This window comes from Periplaneta americana, chromosome 10 (assembly GCF_040183065.1).
Source record: "Periplaneta americana isolate PAMFEO1 chromosome 10, P.americana_PAMFEO1_priV1, whole genome shotgun sequence".
Classification (NCBI taxonomy): Eukaryota; Metazoa; Arthropoda; class Insecta; order Blattodea; family Blattidae; genus Periplaneta; species Periplaneta americana.
Genome location: NC_091126.1, coordinates 116,210,545 through 116,237,827, shown reverse-complemented (window position 1 = coordinate 116,237,827; position 27,283 = coordinate 116,210,545).

Sequence of the window (27,283 nt, the reverse complement as noted above, 5' to 3'; positions counted from 1 at the left end):
AGTTACAGGAGAATGGAGAAAGTTACACAACGCAGATCTGCACGCATTGTATTCTTCACTTGACATAATTAGGAACATTAAATCCAGACGTTTGAGATGGGCAGGACATGTAACACGTATGGGCGAATCCAGAGATGCATATAGTGTTGTTGGGAAACCGGAGGGAAAAAGACATTTTGGGTAGGCCGTGACGTAGATGGGAGGATATTATTAAAATGGATTTGATGTAGGTGGGATGTAATGGTTGAGACTGGATTAATCTTGCTCAAGATAAGGACCGACGGCGAGCTTATGTGAGGGCGGCAATGAACCTGCGGGTCCCTTAGAAGTCTTAAGTATACCGATATAATATTTATAATTGAAAATATCAAGGTGGGCAAAAATGGACGTTGGATACTATTCCAAACTGGTATAATACTGGTAATAGAAACAGTTCAAGTAATATGTCTTAATAAAGGGAACTTCAAATATCTTATGCTAGATAGATGCGCTCAGGATGTGTTAGAAAGTTTATTTTCTACTCTCCGTTCCTTAAATCCAATTCCGGATGCAATAGAATTCAAACACTGCATTACGAATTATCAGTTTTCTTTATATAAAAAAAGACGCTTGGAAGTTACGCAGTTTCCGAATCTGAACAATTAGCTGAGTTTCGAGGTACAGATATAAGTAAACCCGGAACAGGAAGGTTTAGTGAAGATGAATGAGAACAAAACAAATTTATATAGGGGAATTCGGGGGAATATGGGCAATATTACGTTTTCATGTCGAAACTCTTGTAACGAATTATGTTTCTTCGCTAATAACGGTTAGTATAAAGTGAGAGTATCTTAATGGTTGCTGTGGGAAGCGCGCTGTGCAGTATTGTCTCGTATTGTTGTTAAAATGGCCATCTAAAACGTTAGTATTGACTTCAAAGTATACTACAATTTCACAATACTTATGACCATTAAATCGAGAAAAATTCGTTCAGGCACCGGGAATCGAAAAGCATTACAATAAGAGGAGTTCGACCGGCACCATGCATCGAGTCCCGGCATAGCTCAGTTGGAAAGAGCCCTCAGCGCGCAGAGCTGAGAGATCCTGGGTTCGATTCGCGGTGCCGGAACGAATTTTTCTCGTTTTAATGGTGATAATACACATTGACTACTTCATAGTAGTCGTGTTAATTTACAATGAGGGTGGCGAGACCTCATATAATGAATATATGATTCACAATACTTATTTTAGATATGTTGTATGCAGTAGATTACACATAATGAATATATGATTCACAATACTTATTTTAGATATGTTATATGCAGTAGATTACACATGAACATTAGAAAATAGTTAAAATCTAATAGTATACATACAGAATACGCATCTTGAACTGCCGTTCTATTGCGCCAGACGTTGTTTTGTGAATAGTTTACGGTAGAGCCAACTGTTGAAAGTAAATCCTACATGTCGGGGTAATGTGGACGCTGATGTTAGCGGAAATATGGGCAAGCATTACACTTCATAAAAATGACTCTTCAATCTTGATGAAAATGGCCTACAAATGATTGTAAGAGCGAAAGATGTCATTGCACCCAAAGAACACAAAGTGCTGCATTGCATTTACCCTAAAGAAAAGGGAGAAACCATTTCCCTAGTGGCCGGCTTCATTGCAGCAGGGAACTATTTTCCTCCAAGTATCACTATAAAGGAAATGAGGACAATAATGACTGAAAGAACAGCTGCCTGCTGTCAGTAAGGTGTACTTCAACATGCAGTCTGCCTACATTAACGGAGATACGAGGTGTGATCATTAAATTCCGAGTCCTGTCCCATAAGTGGAAATAAAATTACCTCATTTAAATTTGGATGCCAGTCCCTTCAAGGTAGTCCGTTTGGGCAGCTATACACTGATGCCAATGTGTCTGCCATTTTTGCAATGCCTCCTGGAAGTCGCGTTCTTGAAGCCTGTCAAGCACCTTCTGCGATTCGCGTTAGATCTCCTTCACAATGCAAAAACGGTAATCCTTTAGCTCGAATTTCATCTTCGGAAACGAAATAAAAGTCGCTGGTGGCCAAAGCTGGTGAATAAGGGGGTGAGGAACGACGACTATCTTATTATGGGTGCAAAACTGGAGTGTTGCGAGAGCTCTGTCAGCTCTGTGAGCTGGCGCATTGTCGTCGTTGCTTTTTGTCCAGAGTTGTGGTCGTTCGTATTGAAAATGGACGTCAGGATCATTATGCACAATTTGTCGAATTTTGTCGACATTTTCGGCAGTGTTGCACTTGTGTGGTCGACCTGGCCTCTCGTCGTCCTTCAGCGATGTTCTGCCATTTCTGAAACGCGAGTGCCACCTCGCCTGACTCACTACTTCATTCCCGCAGGCTTGCTTCAACATTCCATGGGTTACGGTTGCCGATTCCCAAAGAATTTGACGTTGGCTCTCTGCTCCAGTTTCGAGTCCATCGTGATTTCGCAAATGCGTGGATGCACGTGCTAACAAAACCTTGTGTAACACAGGTCTGAATGAAGATAGCGCTTCGAAACTGTGTGTCGTGTTCTTCAAGGTCGTATAGTGTCACTGCTGCGCACGCGTATTAATCACGTGATCTCTTCGCCCACAGCAGACAATCTCTGAATATAATGATCGCACCTCGTATATTTTTCTTAATAATCAAGAACTCCGTTTTTTATTTCAACATAAATAAGCATGCACCTGTAACTTTGATAGTAGGTGGACGTGATTCACATAGTTGTAATCCTGACACTCTTAACTTTGTAGTAGAAAACGGATTATGCATGTATTTTCTTCCTCCACACACCACAGCCTGGCTTCAATCAGCAGATAAGGGTCTGTTTGCTCCTCTGAAGAAAGCTTACAACAGTGGTGCTACAGTGGAGACCATAAACTTTGGGATCCTAGCTTAGTGGTCTACAACATCCCAGAAGAAGTTACATTGGATAACGCGGAGGAAATCATCATTTCGCAGAATCCAGGACTGGAACTTAAGTCAGGAGATCTGAAACCTAAGTTCATAATGACAAACAGGAAGAACTTACGCAACTTGGTTGTGACTGTTAACTCTCAGATAAGAAAGCAGCTGCTACACACAAAACTAAAGATAGGTTGGCTCATCTGCTACGCAGAAGACTACGTTAAAGTTAATCGATATTACAAATGCTGCCGTTACTTTCATAAAGCTCGCGATTGTTGAGGCGAGGAGAGATGTGTTCGATGTGCAGGAAATCATAATTCGAAAGACTGCACAGTACATGATAATGAAATGAGATGCGTGAACTGCATTAATTACAACAAGTATAATAAACAGGAGAAAATAAACGAGAATCACTCTGCGTTTGACAGGGACTGCCCATGCCTGCATATCGCCACAGAGAAATATAAACAAAACATTGACTACTAAAATGGCTCTCTCACGGAACAATACCAACAACAAGAAAACATTAAGAAATGCAGTATCACTAAACTGCACGCAGGTTAACTTGAAACATTGCAAAGCAGCGGCGTACAATCTTGACCAACTAATTGCAAAGAACAGCACAGACTTAGTCTTCATACAAGAACCATATTTATATAATAACCAAGTAACAGGCATATCTCGTAAACATAAAATTTTTACCTGTGGAAACGGTAAAAATAGGGCAGCAATTGTGGTCACCAACAAACATATAGATGCTATATTAATAAACCAACATTCAAACGAAGATAACGTAGTTATAGAAATCACCCGAGGCAACCTAACTTTCATTGCTGCAAGCAGCTATCTCGATTTCAACGAGGATATTAACAGAGATCTAACTAAACTAGAGGAAATTACCCAAGTAGCTAAAGGGAAGGGTTTAATACTGGCAATGGATAGCAATGCAAGGTCCAGGGCTTGGAATGACAAAATAACAAACAAGAGAGGGGAAATGCTCGAAGAATTTATAATAAGCAACAATCTTCATATTATAAACAACAACAAAGAAATCACAACTTTTGAGTCACCTAGAGGTTCCAGCAACGTGGATTTAACAGTAACAAATAGCAATATACTTAAACTTATAAATAACTGGAGTTGCGTAAACGAGGAAAACTGTTCTGACCAAAGGACGATTACATTCAGCATAGAATACAGAAACGACCAAGTCAAATCGTATAACTTCCTTGGGACACGATACGTAGTCCAGGCAGATAATTACAAGAAATTTAATAACAACTTTACAGAAGAGGTTAAACTCAAATTTGGAGTACAGAATGCAAGCAACGAGATGAGGAAGCTGGATGAAATTCTCCAAGACATAGCATCTATCGAAACGGATATTGAGATACTGGTAGAAAAATTTGAAAGAGCTATAACTGCAGCATGTAACATATCTTTTAGGATCTGCAAACCTGCAACTAAAGTAAAGGACCATAAACCAGTTCCATGGTGGTCACAGGAGTTGACGATCATGAGGAAGAAGACCACAGTTATTAGAAGAAGATATCAGAAAGTTAAAAGCAATGAAAACGAGAGGCAATTGCGAAAGCAACAGTACATCCAAGAGAAGAGAAGAGAAGAGAAGAGAAGAGAAGAGAAGAGAAGAGAAGAGAAGAGAGGAATCATCAATTAAAAGAGCCAAGTATGAGTCCTGGAGACACTATTGCAACGTTACCACGTCAGCCAATCCTTGGAACGCAGTCTACAGGCTTGCGTCTGGGAAGATGCCACAAAACTGCACCTTATCGACCATAAGGAAACCCGATGGTCAGTACACCAGAGACTTGGCTGAGACTTGAACTTCATGATGGAATCATTTGCGCCGGTTAATGAAGAAAAAGAGGACAATGAATACCACAGACAAATCAGACATGAAGTAACGAAAGAACTAGATACACAGGATGACACTCCATTTACAAGAGAAGAAGTAGAATCAGTAATAGAAACTATGGACACAAACAAAGCTCCAGGTGATAATGGAATCACGGCAGAGATCCTTCGCCTAGTGTTCAGACTAGTGCCGAACCACAGCTATATATAACAGGTGTCTAAGGAGAAGCTGTTTCCCCAGTGGATGGAAACGTGCAACAATTGTACCGATAATTAAACAGGGCAAAGAAAACTGTGACGATGTAAGTAAATATAGGCCTATCAGCCTACTCAACGTAGGAGCCAAGGTGTTAGAGAAGCTTCTAATACAAAGGATAATGCATCGCGTACACAAGAATAATCTTATGAATAACAATCAATTTGGATTCACACCACAAACCAGCACCGTTAATGCCGCGATGTACCTGAAAGAATTAATCCTAGAAACCCTAACCCAAGGTTAGATGGCTGTCCTTATCAGCCTAGATGTCAAAGGAGCATTTGACGCCGCATGGTGGCCCAGCATACTGACTTCATTAAGAAACTTCAAATGCCCAAGGAATCTCTACGATCTCTCCAGAAGCTACTTCAGTGAAAGAAGCGCTACAATCTCAGCAAGCTGTCTATCCATAAACCGAACTATCAGCAAAGGTTGTCTACAAGGTTCCTGCAGCGGACCGGGCTTCTGGAACATACAGTATAATTCACTTCTGAATCTGAAATATAATAACACAAAGGTTATTGCGTTTGCGGACGATGTAATGTTGGTTATTAAAGGAAGCTGCGCTCTAGAACTAGAAAATTACGCCAATATCGAACTCCAGAAAGTATCAAGCTGGCCTCGAGAAAAAAAAATCACCTTCAATGAGCAGAAAACAAAACTGCTAGTAATATCAAAAAGAAGACCAGTGATTGAACGAGATCTCAAGATATACCTCAACAATAAACAGTTACAGCAGACAGAAAGTTGAAAGTACTTGGGCATAATTTTTGACAAAAAATTTAACTTCACACAGCATATAGAATACGTCAGCCAAAAATGCATTAAACTTATTCACGCTCTATCCAAATCTGCTAAAATAAAATGGGGCCTGAATAGTGATGTTATGAGAATAATATACAAAGGAGCCATACTGCCGATTCTGACATATGGGGCACCAGTGTGGGCTGAAGCCATCAACAGAAGACACAACAAACTGAAACTACAAAGAGTCCAGAGACTGATAAATATAAAAATAGCAAAGGCCTTTCGAACCACGTCATCCGAAGCACTATGCATCCTAACAAAAAACGCACCCATAGGTATAGAAATTCACAAGCTGGCGACAGCATATGAAAGCACGGAAAGGATCCAGGGGGGAATTAAAATTGACACAGTAGAGCATTACACAACATGGCCGCATCCAGCATATAAAATCCTGATTAAAGAAAAATCAAGTCATGAATGTTACAAAGTAGACATCTACACCGATGGCAGCAAGGGAGATTCGGGAGTTGGCTCAGGTGTCGCCATATTCATTGATCAAGAATTAGTCCATGAGCTGCAATATAAACTCCACAGGCGGTGCTCGAACAACCAAGCGGAACAGTACGCCATTCTCACAGCCCTAGAACAGCTCGAAGTACTCCAACAACTAAAAGATGTTCGAAAATCAGCAGCCATTCATACCAACAGCAGAATCACACTCGATTCGTTACGAAATTTCAATAACCATCACCACTTGACAGAACAAACTAGAAAACAGATAAGAAAGCTGGAAACATTAAACTGGACTATTCACTTCGCATGGGTCAAGGCGCACGTTGGACTTGCGGAGAACGAGCTGGCCGACCACTTGGCAAAGCAGGCAGCAAGTAACAACGAGTTACCAGTGAGCTTCGACAGGATACCAGTCAGCGACATCATGCGGGAACTTCAAGAAGAAAGTGTGGTTAAGTGGGAAAGTGAGTGGCAAAACACGATAAATGGTGCAGTGACAAAATCGTTTTTTCCCCAGTGTAAAAGAGAGGTTACGCGTTAACATTCCACTGAATGGAAAGGTCACAACTTTCCTAACTGGACATGGAAAAACCGGTGCTTACTTATACGGATTCAAGCTGAGGGACAACCCGTCGTGTCCGTGTGGAGCAGAGGAACAGACCGTCGACCACCTCCTTTTAGAGTGCCCGAAATTGGACAAAGAAAGACTAGCGTTCCAGCGGGAAATGTTAAGGAAAACTGGCAAGTGGACTTTCACAAAGCATAAAATAATGCAAGAACATGCGCATACATTCACAAACTATGTCAATGCTATAAATTTAGACGAGTAAACGTAGGATAATTTAATCTAGGATAGATAAGAGTAGGCAATAGATATAATGAAAGACTCAAATTTTCACAATAGAATAACAGACCTACATACGCCTAGAGAGTGACAGAAACGAGACATAATGTGTTATATTATAAACACACAGGTAGCAAGGCATGTAGTATTACCTTTATTGTAATGGGACATGCCGTTCAAGTAATATTAAAAAAAAAAATAGGAGACCTTTTACGAAGGTCGAGTTTGCTTCCATTGTCAAAGAAGCATGGAACAGATTTGTCAATGTATGTCTGGCTGTAAATGCCTTCCCAGCTTCAGGCCCTTTTCCACTGCAGATCAGTGTTATTCCTGATTATGTTTACATTGGCACTGCAGCATCAGGTGACAAACCTACAATTCATACAATTCCTTCCACTGATTCAAATGTCTTAGAATCTCCAAACGTCATTGATCGCCAAAAGTCATATCATTTTCAAAGACGTTACGCAATAACCATCACAAATTGCAAATGCAATATATAATATAGTTAAAGCTTGGGGGTTGGGCGAAGGGCTAACAACCCATCACCGTAAAAAACAGCTTGTTACGAATTCCTACAGTAAGCCTCGGAATAGGACTGATTCTCTGGCACGACCACAGCAAAGGAATAAGGTTTTGAGATTTGGCACTTGGAACGTAAGTAGTCTTTATAGAACAGGAGGGGTAACATTTGTAGCAAAAGAACTAGCTAGATATAGAATAGACTTTGTGGCAGTACAAGAGGTTAGGTTAGATGGGAATGGCATATCACAAATAGGAGATTACTTGTTGTACTATGGGGAAGGAAACAATAATCACCAATTAGGAACAGGATTCTTTGTACATAAAAGAATAAAATCAGCAGTAAAAAAGGTCGAATTTATCAGTGACAGGTTATCATATTTAGTACTTAAGGGTAGATGGTGCGACATCATAGTTATAAATGCTCACGCCCCTACAGAAGAGAAAGACGACTATATAAAGGATAGCTTCTATGAGGAATTCGAACATACTTTTGATCAGTTCCCTAGGTATCACATAAAATTTTATTGGGGGATTTCAACGCTAAAGTAGGACGGGAGGATATTTTTAGACCAACTATTGGAAAAGAGAGCCTACACGCAATTAGTAGTGACAATGGAGTTAGATTAGTCAACTTTGCCACACCGAAAAATTTAATTGTCAACAATACAACATTCCCCCATAAGGATATACATAAATATACTTGGACTTCTCCAGATGGATTGACACACAACCAAATAGATCACATCATGATAGATAAACGGAGACATACTAGTATAGTAGATATTCGAACTTTCAGGGGTGCAGACTGTAATTCTGATCATTATTTGGTGATTGGAGAATTAAGAGAAAGATTATCAGTAGCCAAGCGAGTAGAGCAACAAGTTAATATTAGAAGATTCAATATTTTGAAATTAAAGGACGAGGAAGCTAAGCAAAATTATCAGGTCGAAATTTCGAATAGGTTTGCCACTTTAGAAAGTTCCGACGAAGTTGAGAAAGAATTAGATGTTAATAGCGTGAGGGAAAATATCAGAGATAGTATCAAAATTGCAGCTGAGCAGAGCATAGGTTATTATGAAACTAAGAAAAAGAAACCGTGGTTTGATGAAGATTGTTGCATGGTAGTAGAAAGAAGGAAACAGGCAAAATTGAAATTCTTACAGGATCCAGTTGAGAAGAGAGATAATTATTTCAATGAAAGACGGGAAGCAAGTCGTACACTTAGGAATAAAAAGAGAGGTTACTTGAAGGAAAAACTGAATGAGGTAGAAACAAATAGTAAGAATAAAAACATTCGATATTTATATAAGGGTATAAAGGAATTTAAGAACGGATATCAGCTAAGGGTAAACGTGATCAAGGATGAGAATGGTGACTAGCTTGCAGACTCTCCATCAATCCTAAACAGATGGAAAAAACTATTTTGCGCAATTACTAAATGTACATAGGCCAAATAGAAATGATCGGTACGATACTGAAATACAAACTGCTGAGCCATTTATACCCGAACCCATGCTTTCAGAAGTCGAAATTGCGATAGAAAATCTGAAAAAGTACAAGTCTCCAGGTATCGATCAAATTCCAGCAGAATTAATACAAGAGGGTGGAAGTGCATTATATAGCGAAATTTATAAACTTGTACTTGCTATTTGGGAAAAGGAAATTGTACCAGAACAATGGAAGGAGTCCATAATTGTACCTATTTTTAAAAAGGGGGACAAAACCAACTGTGGTAACTTTCGAGGAATATCACTTTTGTTGACGTCGTACAAAATTTTGTCCAATATTCTTTTGAGGAGATTAACTCCGTACGTAGATGAAATTATTGGGGATCATCAGTGCGGTTTTCGGCGTAATGGAACGACTATTGATCAGATTTTTTGTATTTGACAGATAATGGAGAAAAAATGGGAGTATAAGGGTACAGTACATCAGTTATTCATAGATTTCAAAAAGGCATATGACTCGGAAGTATTATATGATATTCTTATTGAATTTGGTATTCCCAAGAAACTAGTTCGATTAATTAAAATGTGTCTCAGTGAAACATACAGCAGAGTCCGTATAGGTCAGTTTCTATCTGATCCTTTTCCAATTCACTGCGGGCTAAAGCAGGGAGATGCACTATCACCTTTACTTTTTAACTTCGCTTTAGAATATGCCATTAGGGAAGTTCAGGATAACAGGCATGGTTTGGAATTGAACGGGCTACATCAGCTTCTTGTCTATGCAGATGACGTGAATATGTTAGGACAAAATACACAAACGGTTAGGGAAAACACGGAAATTTTACTTGAAGCAAGTAAAGCGATCGGTTTGGAAGTAAATCCCGAAAAGACAAAGTATATGATTATGTCTCGTGACGGGAATATTGTACGAAATGGAAATATAAATATTGGAGATTTATCCTTCGAAGAGGTGGAAAAATTCAAATATCTTGGAGCAACAGTAACAAATATAAATGACACTCGGGAGGAAATTAAACGCAGAATAAATATGGGAAATGCGTGTTATTATTCGGTTGAGAAGCTCTTATCATCCAGTCTGCTGTCCAAAAATCTGAAAGTTAGAATTTATAAAACAGTTATATTACCGGTTCTTCTATATGGCTGTGAAACTTGGACTCTCACTCTGAGAGAGGAACATAGGTTAAGGGTGTTTGAGAATAAGGTGCTTAGGAAAATATTTGGGGCTAAGCGGGATGAAGTTACAGGAGAATGGAGAAAGTTACACAAAACAGAACTGCACGCATTGTATTCTTCACCTGACATAATTAGGAACTTGAAATCCAGACGTTTGAGATGGGCAGGGCATGTAGCACGTATGGGCGAATCCAGAAATGCATATAGAGTGTTAGTTGGGAGACCGGAGGGAAAAAGACCTTTAGGGAGGCCGAGATTTAGATGGGAGTATAATATTAAAATGGATTTGAGGGAGGTGGGGTATGATGATAGAGACTGGCTTAATCTTGCACAGGATAGGGACCGATGGCGGGCTTATGTGAGGGCGGCAATGAACCTTCGGGTTCCTTAAAAGCCATTTGTAAGTAAGTAATACAGTTATATTTTGAAGTGTTTTAAGTGTTTTTTCACTTCTTTCAGTTGATTGTGATTCAAATCGTTAATGCCCATTTTACCCCCACACTCGGGGGAATATGGGCAGAACACATTAACTTGCATTTTCCAGTTTTACTTGCATGCGTTTAGGAGTAAGCAGTCAGGATTCTTATATAATATAGCTAAATTGTTAAGAAACATATCCCAGCTCTGAAATTAATTATTAGAAAAAACTTAGAGATATTGCACCCGAAATGGCATTAAGGTGACTACATTCCCCCGACTTCCCCTAAGCTAAATTGTAATTTAACTGAAAATAGAGATATTGACTTGAGTGAACAACAAGCTCTTTACTATTTGTTGGGATCAGTTTTGTTCAAAATAAAACAAAATAAGGTATATAGTATTTGTGAAAACTGTTTTTCATCTTTAATAACTGATAACAGGGATGAATTTATAAATTTTATTACTACATTAGTGGCTTTCAATTCGTACAAGGAAATGTTATACCCTTGTAAATTCGTGTTTGGTATAATTATAAATGCAGGAAAATGTGAAACGTAGGTAGGAAATAAGTTGACAGTAAAGGATTTGAAGTTTTTATTCATTAACACTTCATCTCATACGTTCCCAACTTGTTATATTATTTTTTAAAAAGTCTTATCACTAGAGCAGTGCAAAGGGAGCAGTTGTTCGACACACCGGCAACAGGGCAAGGGTTGTAAATTCACCTTGTGTACCCGCAGAGGTCTGACTCTGCGGTACACAGGATAGCTCCAAGCAGTAGGTACAGCGTAGTAAAGCAAACGTCAATACTGAAGGAACATAAGAACAGTTCGGTTCTAGTGTTGCGATGTCTAAGGCGGAGCAAATTCGTTCGGCAAAGTTTAAGAGACTTAATTCCGAATATGGTGATATTTTTGTTAATTGATTCAAGCATAAAACAAATTGGAATACATTGAATCGAATTATGGGTTTATATCTGATTGTATAACAGCTTTAGAAAAGTCTGTTACAAAACTGGTTGATCAGATTTCCCTACTGCGAAATATCTGGAAGAAAGTGACTCAAGTAGACGATAAAATTGGTAAAATAATATCTGCGAAAATAACAAATAAGTTGAAAAAATGGTGGATATTATAAACTCTGAAAGATTAGTGACAGTATTTCTGGAGATAAGGATTCCTTTGAAGAACTAACAGAAGTTGAAAAAAAAATGTTTTACAGGATTTTACGTATGCCCCAGTTGTCTCAACAGACGTAGAAAGAAGCCTCTCCACATATAAGGCCATGCTATCAGATAGACGAAAATCGTTTTCTGTTAATAACTCACAAATGTCATTTGTTGTGCATTGTAACAATATTTGGAAGAAATCTGATAACGTATAACATGTGCATTAATAAATCACACTCATTGTAAAGAAAAGGAAAAACCAAAAAACTATTTTTCAAGTGCTTTTGCGAATAGAATAACATGAACCCGTTACAAATAAACAGTGATTTTGTTTGCGTTCAGTATGAAATCATACATGTATACAGTATATTATTTGTTTAGGATGAAATGGTTAATTAGTTTTGAAATTTTGAAATCTTACTAAAGTATCTGTAGGAAATTAATTGTAGAAACGTTAGAGAACTGTGTCATTTCTATTGTGTCGTCTGTACGTCAACACATCGTGTACATGACCGTCGCTTGTACACAGGGAACACGCCGAGTAACGTCGGAACCCTTGCTATGATGCCATTCTGTCTGCCATGTGCTCCGTCTGCACCGCTCTACTTATCACTGTACTTTAGGACTAGAATGCATTTAATTATTAAGAAAATTGTCAGTTATAGCAAATGCACTACAACAATCTGCTAAATGTAGCAGTCGAAGAGTTGGTATGTGAATTGCAGTAGAAAATTGTTACTGTTATCCCTATTGAAATAGACATAACAGAGAATATTAAAGTGTTATCTCTCATGAGATATTTCACTATGACAATGTTTAATAATTCTTGTCACCTGTGTTCAATAAACCACAACAACATGTAGGATATCGCCTTTAATCACCATCGTTCTAGCATTACTGCTTACGCTTCTGTGCCGAGGAAGGAGTAAATATGGCCTCCGCCGTCGAGAATACGATATTCTCTAATGTACACTGCTCTGGTGTTACCCATCCAAATGCACCGATGATTAACTACAGAGCAGAACGCTCAGCGGTGCAACACACTTCACACGGCAGCCGATAATCCCGGTTTGTTGCACACCACATCAATTTTTTTTTTTGTCTTTTCCTGAAGGCAACCGGAAGGCTGAGTAATTGATTTTGTAATTTTACGTTCCATATGCTCGCTGTTCGACGGCTTTTGTATATACAGGGACATTATTTTATTTTTACTTCAATTTTTATTGTACCTGGGTTCTTGAATGTACTTCACTCCCACCCCTTCTTCTAGTTAACTTACAACCGTCCTACACACAGTAATTTAGTGAGTTTAGTACGTTCCAGAAATATATTCGCGTTTTCCAGTGACGAAAGAGCTTTCAATATTGCATCATATTTTCGCACAGGTACTGTCGTCAGTTTGCCTACGTCGCATCCCGGCCACCGCCACCCGTTTCTGCTCGCCCCTCTGTAAAGGCTAGTGACTGGGCTGTCTTAGCTCTATTGTGAAAACATTAATCTCGTTAGGAATTGGATGTCTACGTAATATTATACAACTGTACAAAATAACTTAAACAAAATGACCCCGTTAAGTAATTAACTGTCACGTAATAGTAGATAGCATGTCTGAATGATTTTATCTTTCCGCATCGTGCAGTTCCTTACAGTACGTAAGGTACTCTTTTATAGATTAGATACAGAATTATTTCAACATGAGTTACTAGTAGGAAGGACGAAACTGGCAATTGGAATTAGGTTCAGTAGTCTATAGTGCGATGATATGCACAAACGAACTGAAGCTTGTATCAAAATGAACGGCCACCATTTTCAAAAATGTGTTTAAATATCCATATTATGATTACTTTTCAATTTAACTTCATTCTCTATATTGTACGCTAATGTGCTGTAGACAGTATAATGTACACTGCATAATGAATACGTCCGAATGGATAACCCAATTCGTGAGTAAAGCACTTATTGTTAATACTGTATTGTATTTTGATTAAACAAAAACCCAATGAAAATTATCAAACTCAAAATCGCGATATGTCTTAATTTACATAAATGGATGATCTACTTTTATTTCGTACTATACTTAGTAAAGTGATTTGTTTGTATTTTACGCCAGTATCATCGAACTCCAGTCGTGGATTAGGTTAGCAAACGGTGTTTCCGGTTCTCAACTGTTAATTCAAAGGTATAGCCAGGTTAATATTAGAAATGTTAGTAAAAATAAAATGATATCCCTGTACAACAGTTATGGTAATGACAAAAGATAGGTACTTAGGGTGCTATTCATAGACATTTCGCAGCACGCGCTAAGAGCGTACTAAGCTAGCCCCGGCTATCCACTGGTTACTAGTACAGAATTCAAATCATAACCTATCGCTAACACTGGTTTATGAATACGAAAAACGCTGATCATCCACCGGAAGCCAGCGATAATAATATCTATGAATACGGCCCCCTAGTGAACAGGCTTTGTCTAAAACTACGTAATACACTTGTTTTAACATTATTTACTTCTCATATTCCTATATCTATTTCATAGTTTGATACTTTTGATCTTTGATCAAATTTCCTGTAAAATATGTTATATTTAGAAACAGACAAACCATGACGTTTATATTCTAAGCCAGGGCTGGGCACATTACGTGATTCTGAGAAATGAGCGCTGTGTGCTTTAAAGAGCGGATCTTTCGAGCGCTATGACGTATGCATACTGTACGTCATTCAGTGTCGGTGCAGTGGTGACTCTGCAGTATGTGGCGAAATTTGAAGACGGACCTCCCGCTCATACACTAAGCGGCCCGCTATTCCCAATGCCTTTAATGTATCATGGGAGGAGGAGTTCTTTTTGGTAGAGAGCAGTGGATTAGCGAAGTGTTTAATTTGGCATAAAACACTCCAACTGATTAAGAAGTTCAATATCCAACGACATTATTCTTTACAACATGCTACTGAATATGACAAATATGTTGGTAACGAACGCCATAAATTAATACAACTTAAAGAAAATGTTTCTCAGGTACATTATATTGGAGTATCTATTTATATTTACATTGCATTATAAGTTATACATTTAGTAATATATAATTTTAAATTATACACGTTTTATGATATATCATAGTGTTGTATATTACAGTTCATGATATATCATATATCATATTATATATCATGAACTGTAATATACTATACTATGATATATCATACTATTTGTATAATTTAAATTTATATATTACTAAATGTACTACAATAACTTATAATGTAATATAAATATCGATTAGATACTCTAATATAATGTACCTGAGAAACATTTTCTTTGAGTTGTATTAATTTATGGTCATATCATATATCATATCTCATATCATATATTATATTATATTATATTATATTATATTATATTGTATTGTATTATATTATATTATATTATATTATATTATATTATATTATATTATATTATATTATATTATATTATATATTAACAGGATGACAATAATGCACTTAGTGAATCGGCTATGAGAATTAGCTACAAAATGTGCCACGAAATTGCAAAGGAATTGAAAACATTCAACGAAGGTGAATTCATCAAGCGATGTTTAATTACCGGTATATTGGCAGATGAACTCTGTCCACAGCAAGTAGGGGAAGTGGAAGCCATACGCCTGTCTCGTAGAACCGTGGTGAGGAGATTGCAGTATGTGCGTATGGGTTATGTAAATAAGCCTAATGATTTGTGTGTGTGTGCATAGAGCGAAGTTTATGTCATTGAATTAATAAGAGTGTTATAAATTCTGTAATATACAATGGATTGATGTAATATCCTTGTAAACTATTATGTACTGACAGACTGAATGACTAGAACAACCGTGGCTCTTGTTATATTAATGCAGGGAAGATGTAGCTGTAATGCTAGTCCGCCACTGCGTGAGCGTTGTGCTCTGGCTTGGAATTGAAGTGCCTTACGGAGCGAGAGCAGCTCTCGCCGACTAAATGGAGCCGCTCTTATGCCCGGCCTTTTTCTACGCCATTCCTGCTAGCGGTATAGGACAAGGATTCGCGATGTGTGGAATGCAATTAGCACCAAGTAATTTTCATATTTCACAATACTTTGGTAAAATTGTTATTTTACTAGATTTTCACATTTCGCACGATTTATTCATTTTCGTTAATATTTCTATAAGTACCACTGAAGCGGCTTTCCGGATACTGTAAGGAGAACAATATAGATGTTTCCCATGGAACACTTAAAAAAGAAAAAAAAAACAGATTTACACATTCTACCAACATTCCGGAATTCGCAAGGGCAAATTATATCTCAAAATTCTCCTTTAGAGTCATTGAACTCGTAGCTTCAATGAATTCGACAAGCCAAAACAAAATAGGTGATTCCTATTCCACGTTTGTTCATTCTTTCGAATCCTGTGCAAATAACACTAGTGTTGCCATGGCTACTTTTGTAGTGTAAATAAATGTTATAAACGGGTTCAGTGATAAATTTTGCTGTCTAATTATTTTTTACACTTTTTGCTACTTCATTGGTCTTTCATCGAACAAAACAATATTAATTTACAGAAGTACTCTTGTGCCAGAAAATATACCAAAGTCATTTGTGTTGTATTGTAGTGTTGAGTCCAGCCAATGTAAGAAATTTGTTTCTGCCCTACAGTGTAATAATTTGAGTTAGCAAGTTCTTGCATTCAGGCAAGAATTTGATGATGTTGACGAACTGTATAATTCAGCTGATTTATTGTATTTTATTTGGTAGCATATTATATATAAAAAAATCTGTAAAGGCTTAATTTGTAGATAATGATGTAAACAAAAATATTAATCTCTAAAGGCTTAACTTGTAGATAAAGAAGTAAACCTGCTCCAAATGATTTAGGAGATAAATATTTTAGCATTAATCTTTAAGTCGCCTAGAATCCACCACTACTGTTGTCTATCAGTCTTTGGGAGAACCACTAGGAAAGCCGTTCACGACAGAAGGGCGATCCGATGCTGCATACATTCAAGCAGGTGATATATATATTTTTTTTTTGAAAGAAATTATTGTCAAAGGGGATAGTGAAGAGTTTTGGTAGAATGAAGTGGGAAACGTGGGAGGAACCAGAGAAAACCTTCACAACCTTGACTTTTTAAAAATCAAAATTACAACTCCGCTTGGATTGACGTCGTCGTAACCCAGAGCTCTCATAACTGAGCTACCGAGATAGTTTCTGAAGTTATGAATGTTTGTCCATTATTTTGATGTTACATGTCTTAGGTCGATACCCAACCGCATATCTTGGAGTCTGCTGAATGTTAGAGTATTCTGTATATGAGTTTTAGCTGATACGCCAAGAGGAGCAGGAAATTCTGATTGACATGAGAACTGTACGACAATATTAGGTATGTAGCATTTGCAGCCCCTGTATCAAACTATCTTATCACGTGAATATAAGTTGACTTAGTAAACACAGTAATTACAGTTCACAATTTTGCTTTGAGAGCTGAGAAACTGTGAAGAACAGTAAGCTTTGACTCGGTGCAGAAACTCACACTGACTGAAGTTGTAATATAGGAATTGCCGCGTGTGTACAATTGAATGTCCTGGAAGCGTTTGATGTCTTCCCGAAGTTCTTGGTGTATTCGATCAATTCACATACTTCTCGCGGCTTTAATTTCCTCTCCAAATCTAGTTTAAATTTCCAAATATCACGCTTCGTGTATTCTTCATTTTCTACCAGATAATCATGACTTACATGAATTAATACAGGATAATTCAGATGGAAATATTTTAGAAGCGGTAGCGTGTATTATTCTGAGTAAGAAATCTATTATAGGCCTAAACATGTCCAGTTTTCAATAGGTGTGGAGATTAAACTGGTTTAATGTTACAAATAACAAGCCTCACAAATGACAAGAACAAAATAAAAATGACATAATGATATTTATTGCTTATCTACATGGTATCAATACCTTTCAACAGTTCAGCAAACGTTTCTGCTATGTTGACAACAGTGTGTTGCTCTTTTGAGGTCATCGTCTATTATGAGGGAAGCACTATTCATTATGTGAGCGACCAATTCGTGTTTTGCGTTTAATTATTTGCTTCTCTACACTTCGTCTTACATCCACCCCGTCAGACTAAAGTCAACAGGAGTAAAGTCTGGAGACTTTGGTGGCTAATGTACGTGACCACTGTGGCCGATCCATCGTTCGGTGGATGGTAGATTCAGATTGTGTGTCTGACGGTTGAAATGCACAGATTCTCCGTCATGATGGAAGACCACGGCCATCCTTGTAGCCAAGGAAACTACGAACAGCTGTTTTTCTACACCCAATTTGAAGAGTACTGCCTGAAACGATCACATAGTCAGAAGAGCTACACGTACTACTTCTCTGTGCGTAGTCAGTACTACATAGTTCCTTCATACCATTTATAAGGCTTATAAAACTTGCAACTGTGAGTGACAGTAAGGCTCGTATGATACTAGGATGCCACTGCAGCTCTGCTGGCAGCCCTGCTAACATTTGTAGTGTCTGCCACCTCAGATGCCAACCAAGATGCCACACTCTCAAAATGGATGTTGAATGTGTTAATACTTATTGCCTGTGTTCGTCGTCGTCGTTCAAGTAAAAAGAAAGGGAAAAGGATGTGGGTGCATCCTTAAGTTTTTCAATTACGTGAGAATGTCAGTGACATCTTTTGATGAGCTGTTGGACATAATATGTAGAGATGATTTGGAAATAAGGAATACAGTCTGATTGTCAACCTTGCTCTAAAAAATTAAAAGTATGTACAGTACAGTGTGTTTTTGCCATTTTCTTAAGAATATCTTATTTGCCGGTTACAACTTTGTTATGGGCGGCTATTCAATTGTTAAACGAAAACATGTCATATAATTGATTGTTTTATTGTGACTGTCACGCCTAGAGAGCGGAATTTTTAGATTTTTAAAAGTTAATTTTAGGTTTTTGGAATAGGTGAAATATGTTTCTCTTTAGGCTTTATGTCCAACCTGAGAAAGGAGTCGCAAAATATGGTCGATTTTTAAAGCTTTATGCCTAGTCTACAGTTAAAGTGAAAATAAATTGTATTAAGGCAACCTGTGCCAAAGAAATACATGTTTTCAGGGACCAAACCATTTATCAAAATGTATGATTCGGGATAATGGATTCGGGAAAATGGATAGAAACCAGCCGCATAAGCCTATGTATATGTGTATATATACCAGGTGTTTCAGACCACCCGAATCAGCCTTTTTTCTCGAAAACTATATGATATTAGTTGGTCATAAAAAATGTTGATAACCAAAACCTATGTAAAGAATCGATTGGTGACAGTAGGCCTACCATTTCCCGTAACAAATCGGAAGTAGGAGTACCTGTGGTCAACTTCGAAAATTCAAATGAGAACATGGGTCACTGAAGGTGCCATTGGAATCTACTTTTAAAGAGAAACAACTTTTACTGAAACTCTTTTATTAACTTTTATTGTTTACTTACAAAGCAACAAAAAGTGGTGTTTTCTGAGAAATGTATGTTTGTTTATGTACGTACGCTCTTCATAGTAAGTGTTCAAAATGTCCACCCTGTGCTGAACAATGTTCTGATCTCCTTCTAACATCCGTGATTGCACGGAGTCCATCAGCACAGCTGAGAGACATACAGGCTTCTGTAATTCTTTGTTTCATATCATCTCTAGTTGTTGGATGCACTTGGTAGAACGTGTCTTTAATTCTCCCCCACAAGACGAAGTCATTTGAAGCGAAGTCAGGAGATCGGGCAGGCCAGGATACTGGTCCTCCTCGTCCAATCCACCGTAGGGGAATAACCGGTAAATAACTCGCCGAGCCCTACGTGAAAAGTGAGCCGGACAGCCGCTCTGCTGAAGCGACATCGTTAACCGAAGCGCAAGGGGAACTTCATGAAGCAACTGGTGCAAAGTGTTTCGGAGGAAGCGTGCGTTCTACTATTCAAGCTCTCCTCAAAAAAGTATGGTCCTATGACTCTGTGTCTGAGAAGGCCACACCATGTATTGAGACTCCATACGTGTTGGTAATTCACTTCACGTAGCCAGTGTGGATTAACCGGAGACCAGTAATCGGAATTGCATAGATTCACCTGACCATTACATTTGAACGTTGCCTGATCAATCCACAGAATTCTGAGCTCGAGCAATATTTAGAAATCTGTTGCAGAAATCAACACGAGTCTGGAAGTCATGTCCCTCAAGTTCCTGATGGAGATGAATATGGTATGAATGAAATTTGTTATCTTTGAGAATTTTAAACACTGTATTATGGTGCAATCCTGAGTCACGGACAATCCTTCTTGTGGGGGAGAATTAAAGACGTGATCTGCCAGGTGCGTCCAACAACTAGAGAACACATGAAACAAGGAATTAGAGAAGCCACACCATGTGTATGCTGAAGTTTTCCGTGGAATTGCGGATGTTAGGAGAAGATCAGAACATTATTTAGCACAGGATGGCAGATTTTTGGAACACTTACTATGAAGAGTGTACGTACATTAACAACGTATAAATTTCTTGGAAAATTACTATTTTTGTTGATTTGTGAATAAACAATAAAAGTTAGAAAAAAAAGTTTCAGTAAAATTGTTTCTTTTTAAGGTAGTATCCAATGGCACATTCAATGACTCTGTTTTCATTTAAAAATTTCGAAGTTGATCAAAGGTATCCCTACTTCTGGTTTGTTGCGGGAAATGGTACTCCCACCAATCGATTCTATACATAGGTTTTGGTTATCAAATATTTTTTATGAACATCCAGTATCATATAGTTTTCGAGAAAAAGGCTGGTACGAGTGGTTTGAAACACCCGGTATATGACCCCCATGATTATGATTCGGTAAAGTATTGAAGTAGTTTTGAGTTTAGAAGGAAAAAAATAGGCGAACAATTAGTAATCCGGTTCCTACTGCTAATATTAATGTTTAAAAACTCTCAGTATTGTAGAATAAAGTAAATCAATTTGAAAAATTCGTTTTTCTCTGCACTCGTCAAGTTCTTCCCTCCAAAAATATCCACTACTTCTTCTCAGCATTTCTTTTTCAACTCGCGACTGCTATAATCATCAGATGATGAATCCCATGTCGCTTGTCTGTTTTGTATCTCTATAATGAACATTTCCGATTAAAAATTGTCCATTTTGCACGGCACTAGTGATGCAAATAAATACTCTATAACAATAATACTCGAAAGCTTGCCTGTTTAGCATTGCAGGCGGCGGCGAAAAGTGACTGTGCTGCTATCTAGCGGCTTGGATTGTTTATACACTCCTTGCGGCGTGCTAGGTTACGTGAGGAAAAACGTAGAGGGGTTCATTTGATGTCAACAAAAAATGCAAATTAGTAGTTGTATTTATAGTCACAACGTTCACAACATTTTAAATAAATAAGAAGTTACGAAGTTATTGGAATAGAAATAGAAATGAAATAAAACAATTCTTGTATTTTCAAATGTAATTATGATTTAGTTGTGCATGACTTTAGAAACTTTCATACATCGCGTATTTCGTACCTTTGCTAACGGTTATCGATCTTATTTTTGATGTAACAGTTTATTAGCACATTGAAATATTTGTCAGTGAAGATACTGGCACAATCGCTGCTTTAGGGATAAAGCCTGTATCTTGTAATTTTTATCTTTTACATCAAGCAGATGTGATTTTAAAATCTCTGCAGATAATCTTTTGATAGAAAATATCGTATAGTTTGTTTTAAAATTTTGCACATTCCTCGAATAATGAAAATCATTGCTTGGTTTGCAAATGGCACTTCTGAAATTTTTACGTCAGTTGAAGTCTGTTGATTAGCCCGGTCTATACCTAGTTCAATGAATCCCTCAAAGTGTCTGTTTTAACATTATAAGTTATATTTTCCTTGAAAGACATTTATCTTCAAAAATAATATTTGCAAACTTTTCATTCAATGGTAAAATATCGGATTTTATTTTTAATATTAATTGTAGAATGGTGCTATTTATACCGAGCCTATACCAAATTCATGAAGTCAATTTTTGAGAGATCTAACTGTTGGTAAACATAATTTTCTTCTTAGAAGTCTTTCGTCTTGAGGTGAACATTAATGGAATGCTGCGGCAAAACTTTTATCATAACTGGAATATCGTTTCCCCATTACCTTCTTTTTAAGCACACTTGTGACTAATGCATTCATCATCTTGAACAATTTTAATTAAATCGGCATTTGGACTTGCTGTGTTTAGAGCTGTCATTTCCGCTTGAGCCACTTTTTATCTTTTAGGATTTCTTGAATCGTAAAAAAATGATCTTAATTTAGTGAAATATTAATAATGGCTTTAAAATATAGGACTAGGCAAATTATTTGTCCAAATAACTATCTGAATCACTTATTATGAAAACACATGAGTCCACTTTCTTCACAAAATGAATTCACATTTTTGTTACGCATCCCAAGACACACTATTTGGATAAAAAAGTAAACGCTTTCAATTTTTATACGGATAAACTAGGCTATAAAGGAATAGTGTTTTATATGAACAATGTAAAGTAGATTTATGCAGTTTAGTAACTGTTTCAGTTAACACAGAGAATATGTCATTGCTAATGCACTATCTAATTACACGATGGAGGAGTATGGTCTGTCGTTTCTAATATCAGAAAGCCCGCAGCTTCCTCGATGCAAGATCTAATATGTTTATTTGAGACCGTTGCGTTTCTTTCATTGTGCTTTGATTTTGACTCATTTTTTTCTGAAGAAGGAGCCGTTAAATTCAGTGAATGAATAACTATTATCTTCAGTCTGTTATTAAAAATAGAGTAGCTTATTAAAAATTAATAGTCCTACGACTGATTTGAAACTTCGGTATACTTTTCAAATTTATTACACTCTATTTTACTTACCCCTAATGTTTCGAATTATGGTTATTGAAGTCCGATAATCAAAAGTGATCTGAATATATTTCGTGATTTTTGTACATATTTATATTCTATCCCTCTAATTTTAAACGTTTCGTCTAAAACTGTTTACAGCGTTTTTAGTTAGTACTCGCATTTTGCTTATGATATTGTTTGTGTTTTCTTTTTTAAAGAAGTTTAGATAAGGACGCAAATAGCGATAGTAGCTGACGCGCCCTATTAAACCTCATTAATTAACGTCTGTCTGCGTTTAATTACCTACATGAGCATGGCACACTTAAAAGACAAAAGCAAATAACTGTAGTACCGGTAGTAGAAGCAGTATTAATATAATAACAATAATAATAATAATAATAATAATAATAATAATCATCATCATCCTCATCCTCGTCGTCGTCATCATCATCATCATCATCATCATCTTGTAACAGAAAAATAACATTCTACTGGTGTTTACATGACTACTCCCAATCTCTATCTTTTGGAAATCTGAAGGAAGATCTAGCATATTTTGCTAGGCATAGTTTTTACAAAACATAGAACAAACATTTCCACATTTAACTAACATTGTGTAGGCTACAACTATAAAGAGAATAATTCTTAGGACATCATGTGTTTGTTCAAGAACAAAGCTCATATCACAGTTCAACGCGCTATTCGTCACGTCATCCTCGCTGCCTACAATCCCTGCCGCTAGATCGCACTGGCGAGTCATTCGCCATTTTTACCGTGAACTTTCCGGTATTATCATTGTAGAGTATTTGATGCAATTATAATGACTGGCAGCTCTGCTGGGATCGGAATGTGAGACTCCTTATCTAATCTCATATGTTTTGATGGTCGCGCTGCCAGGCGTGCAGCGAGGTCAGTAAACAAGTTGTTTTGGTTTCCTGACTGGCAGCTATGCCAAGTGTGAGATGCCCCTAGTTTCTATGTTTTGTTATTGGCAGCCATGCCAGTAGAGCTGCCGTGGCATCCTAGTGTGATACGAGCCTAAATGTAAATGGACAGCCGGAGTGGTATTTGTTTAGAATATTTGAGGAATGTAACTAAATTATGTGATATTATTAATAAGTAATGTATTTAAATAATAACAAAGTCGTTTAAATAATTGCATATAGGGTAAACATTGGTAATTTCGTGATAATTTCATGAAAATTGACTTAAAATGCAAATGTGTAAATATTTCTTTATTCCGATTTTTCTACCTGTTCAAATCTGGAGACATAAGAGATTGGATACTCTCTTGAACAATTGCCAAAAACCACTTTTACAACTTAAGCTAATATGTTGGTTATTTCGTGATAACTTTGGTAATTTCATGATATTACATTGATAATTTCGTGAGAGGTAGAAGAATTGTGTAAAAATTCATTAAAGTCAAATGAAATTCTCATTTATTGTTACAAGACTTCAAACATAGTAATTCCGGCTAATATTCATAGCAAGAAAACATAGAAATACACATCTACACATAATAATAATGAGATCGAGGTAAAAATTGAAATTGAAAAGGAATCTTTTTTCCCTGAAAGGGTGAACACTTGTATTACTCACCTTACTATAATTATAATACGAGGGTAACACTAAAATTAATGCATAACATTTGTTTAAAAATTATATTTTTATCCTACTTCTTTGCTATTTTCACAGAATGTAGATACATCCTTTAGGAACAAATGTCACTTTTCCACATAATCCCGTCCCTTTCAACTGCCTTACGTCACCTAGGAACGAGGGCCTGTAGACCAGCACGGTAAAAGTTTAAACCAACACGTCTGAGCCACTCTGTAGCAGCGTGCACAAGGGAGTCATCTTCTAACTTCGCTCCACGAAGGGATCTTTCAATTTACCAAAGAGATGGTAATCGTATGGTGCACAGATCAGGACTGTAAGGCGGATGTTTCGGTGTTCTCTGTCCGAATTTTCTGATCTGGTCTGTGGTCTTGTGACTGACATGTGCCTGTGCGTTTTAGTGCAATAGCAGAACATCCTTCTTCTCCCGATGTGGTCGAACACAACTCAGTCGAGCTTGAAGTTTGTTTAGAGTTTCCACATACACGTCAGAATTAATTATGGTTCCGTGTGGCATGATGTTCAGAAGCAAGAGTCTTTCTGAATCGAAAAACACAGTAGCCATAACTTCTCCTGCCGAAGGCGCAGTTTTGAATTTCTTTTTCCTTGGTGAATTTGCATGCCACTCCATTGTCTGCCTCTTTGTCTCCGGTTCAAAACGGTGAAACCATGTTTCATCTCCTGTCACAATTCTTGCAAGTTAGTCATTTCTACCATTCTCATACTGGTCCAAAATTTCGCCGCATACTGTTTTTCGAGTTTCTTTGTGGACTTTTGTCAACATCCTCGGAATCCACTTGGCACAAAGCCTTTTTATCGCAACTTTTTCAATATTCTGCACACATTTACTTCTCCTATTCCACCTTGGAGTGACAATTCTTTCAGTGTTACGTGTTTGTCAGACACAATCATGTTATTAACGCGGTGCACATTATCTGGACTTCGTGCAGTGCAGGATATGCCACTGCGAGGAGTATCCCGAATATTGGCGTGCTCTCTTCAACCAGATAATCTGCTTGCTCACCGACTAACCATATTGCGATCCACAGCTGCATCTGCATTCACATTTTTCAACCTAATGTGAAAGTTTCTCACTGTCTCATTCTCACAATATAGAACTCGATAACAGCATGTTACTTTTGACGAATGTCAAGCACAGCAGCCATCTAGATGGAGTCTATAATGGCGCTACTCATGGGAACCACTTAAATTACATTTAAATACAAGCTGAAAGGTTGTATCTATGACCTCCATAAACTGCAAATGTGTAGAATAAAAAATAAATTTAAAAAATAATGTGCATTATATTTGGAGTGACCCTCATATAATGGCAATGCAAAAATTCTCAGTCTTTATCATCTTGTTTGTCATATGTGCATTGGCATTTAGCATGATACCAAATCATACAGAATCTACACTCAATCCATTGCGCCCCCTTTTCTTTTTTGTTATCACAGCTTATCTTCTGATTTCTAAAATTCTTATTGTAATACAATTTTTAAAATATTATAAAATGTTACGCTTAATACTCAACAAAATATTCCCTCAAGTACCTAAGATTTCTATCAGTAAAACTAAGCCTATATGGCGACTACAGATGTATCTGAAATTCCAAAACTATTTTCTAAAGTTTCATTAACGTATAATAAATCATTGTACCAAATACCATATGCTTACCTCTAGCAATAATCCTGTAATGCAATTATAAACATTCACAAAATTTGTACGCCTGAGAAATCGACACTGACTTGCTCTCTCTCCAAACACAAAAGGTCACTCAAGCAACTACAATAGTCACACAAAGCGTAGCTGTATGTTTCTGGAAACCGGAAAACATATTCAATACCTTGGCGGCAATTTGAATCTCGTAAGTCCATTGGTTAGTTCACGAAAGAGTCAGGAAAAATATCACGAAATAACCACTGCCACGAAATTATCAATGTTTACCCTATTCAGTAACAAACCCACGATCTTGCTTTATGTCTATTTTAGTTTCAATGTAATTTGATCATCGCCGAACTTACATGCTCAGGTTTGTTCGTGTCCCTTTGATATCATACACTGCCTGATGTAAGCAGATTTGATAACCTACTGTAGCTCTTTTATCGTTATACATTCAAACGGCATTGTCCAAAGTTTGTTCATACTATTAAATCATGATGTGAAAGGTATGTTCGGACCTTTGGCACCAATAGGCATAGTTAAATGGCATAGTTAAATCAATCCGTACGACAGACAAACACGCAAGCAAATTAAGAAAAGCACCATTTAATATTATTAAAAAAATTTTCAAAAAATTTCGTAACATGTTATCTAATGTAATACAGTGAGTAAAAGCTAACTATTTCTCTATCATACTAAAAAAATATATATAGCACTACTACTAAAATGTTTTGGCAAACTGTGTGAGAAGAGGCAAATATTGAAGTAAATAAAAAAGAACATTTTAATGATATTGTTTGTCGAAATGATTTAGTATTAAATGATAGAAAATATATTGCAACAGAATTTAATTCCTATTTTACAAACATTGATTTGGATATTGTATCAAATATAAAAAAATAAAAATTTTCTCAGCAATGTAACTTCAGTAAATTTTTGTATGTACAGTATCTTTACCCCGTAACAGATGAAATAATCAATATAGCGAAAACTTAAAAAAATATATATATATATATCACCTGATCCTGATAACGTAAGTGCTAAAATACTTAAGATGGTTATGAATTATATTGCCAAACCTCTAATTCATATCTTTAATTTTTGTTTTCTAAATGGCAAATTCCCAAATGAATTTAAAAAATCCAATTGCGAAACCTATTTGTAAAACAGGAGAGAAAAAAATATGAACAATTATAAACCAATATAATCACTTTCATGTATTTGAAAATTATTAGAAAATGTATTAAAG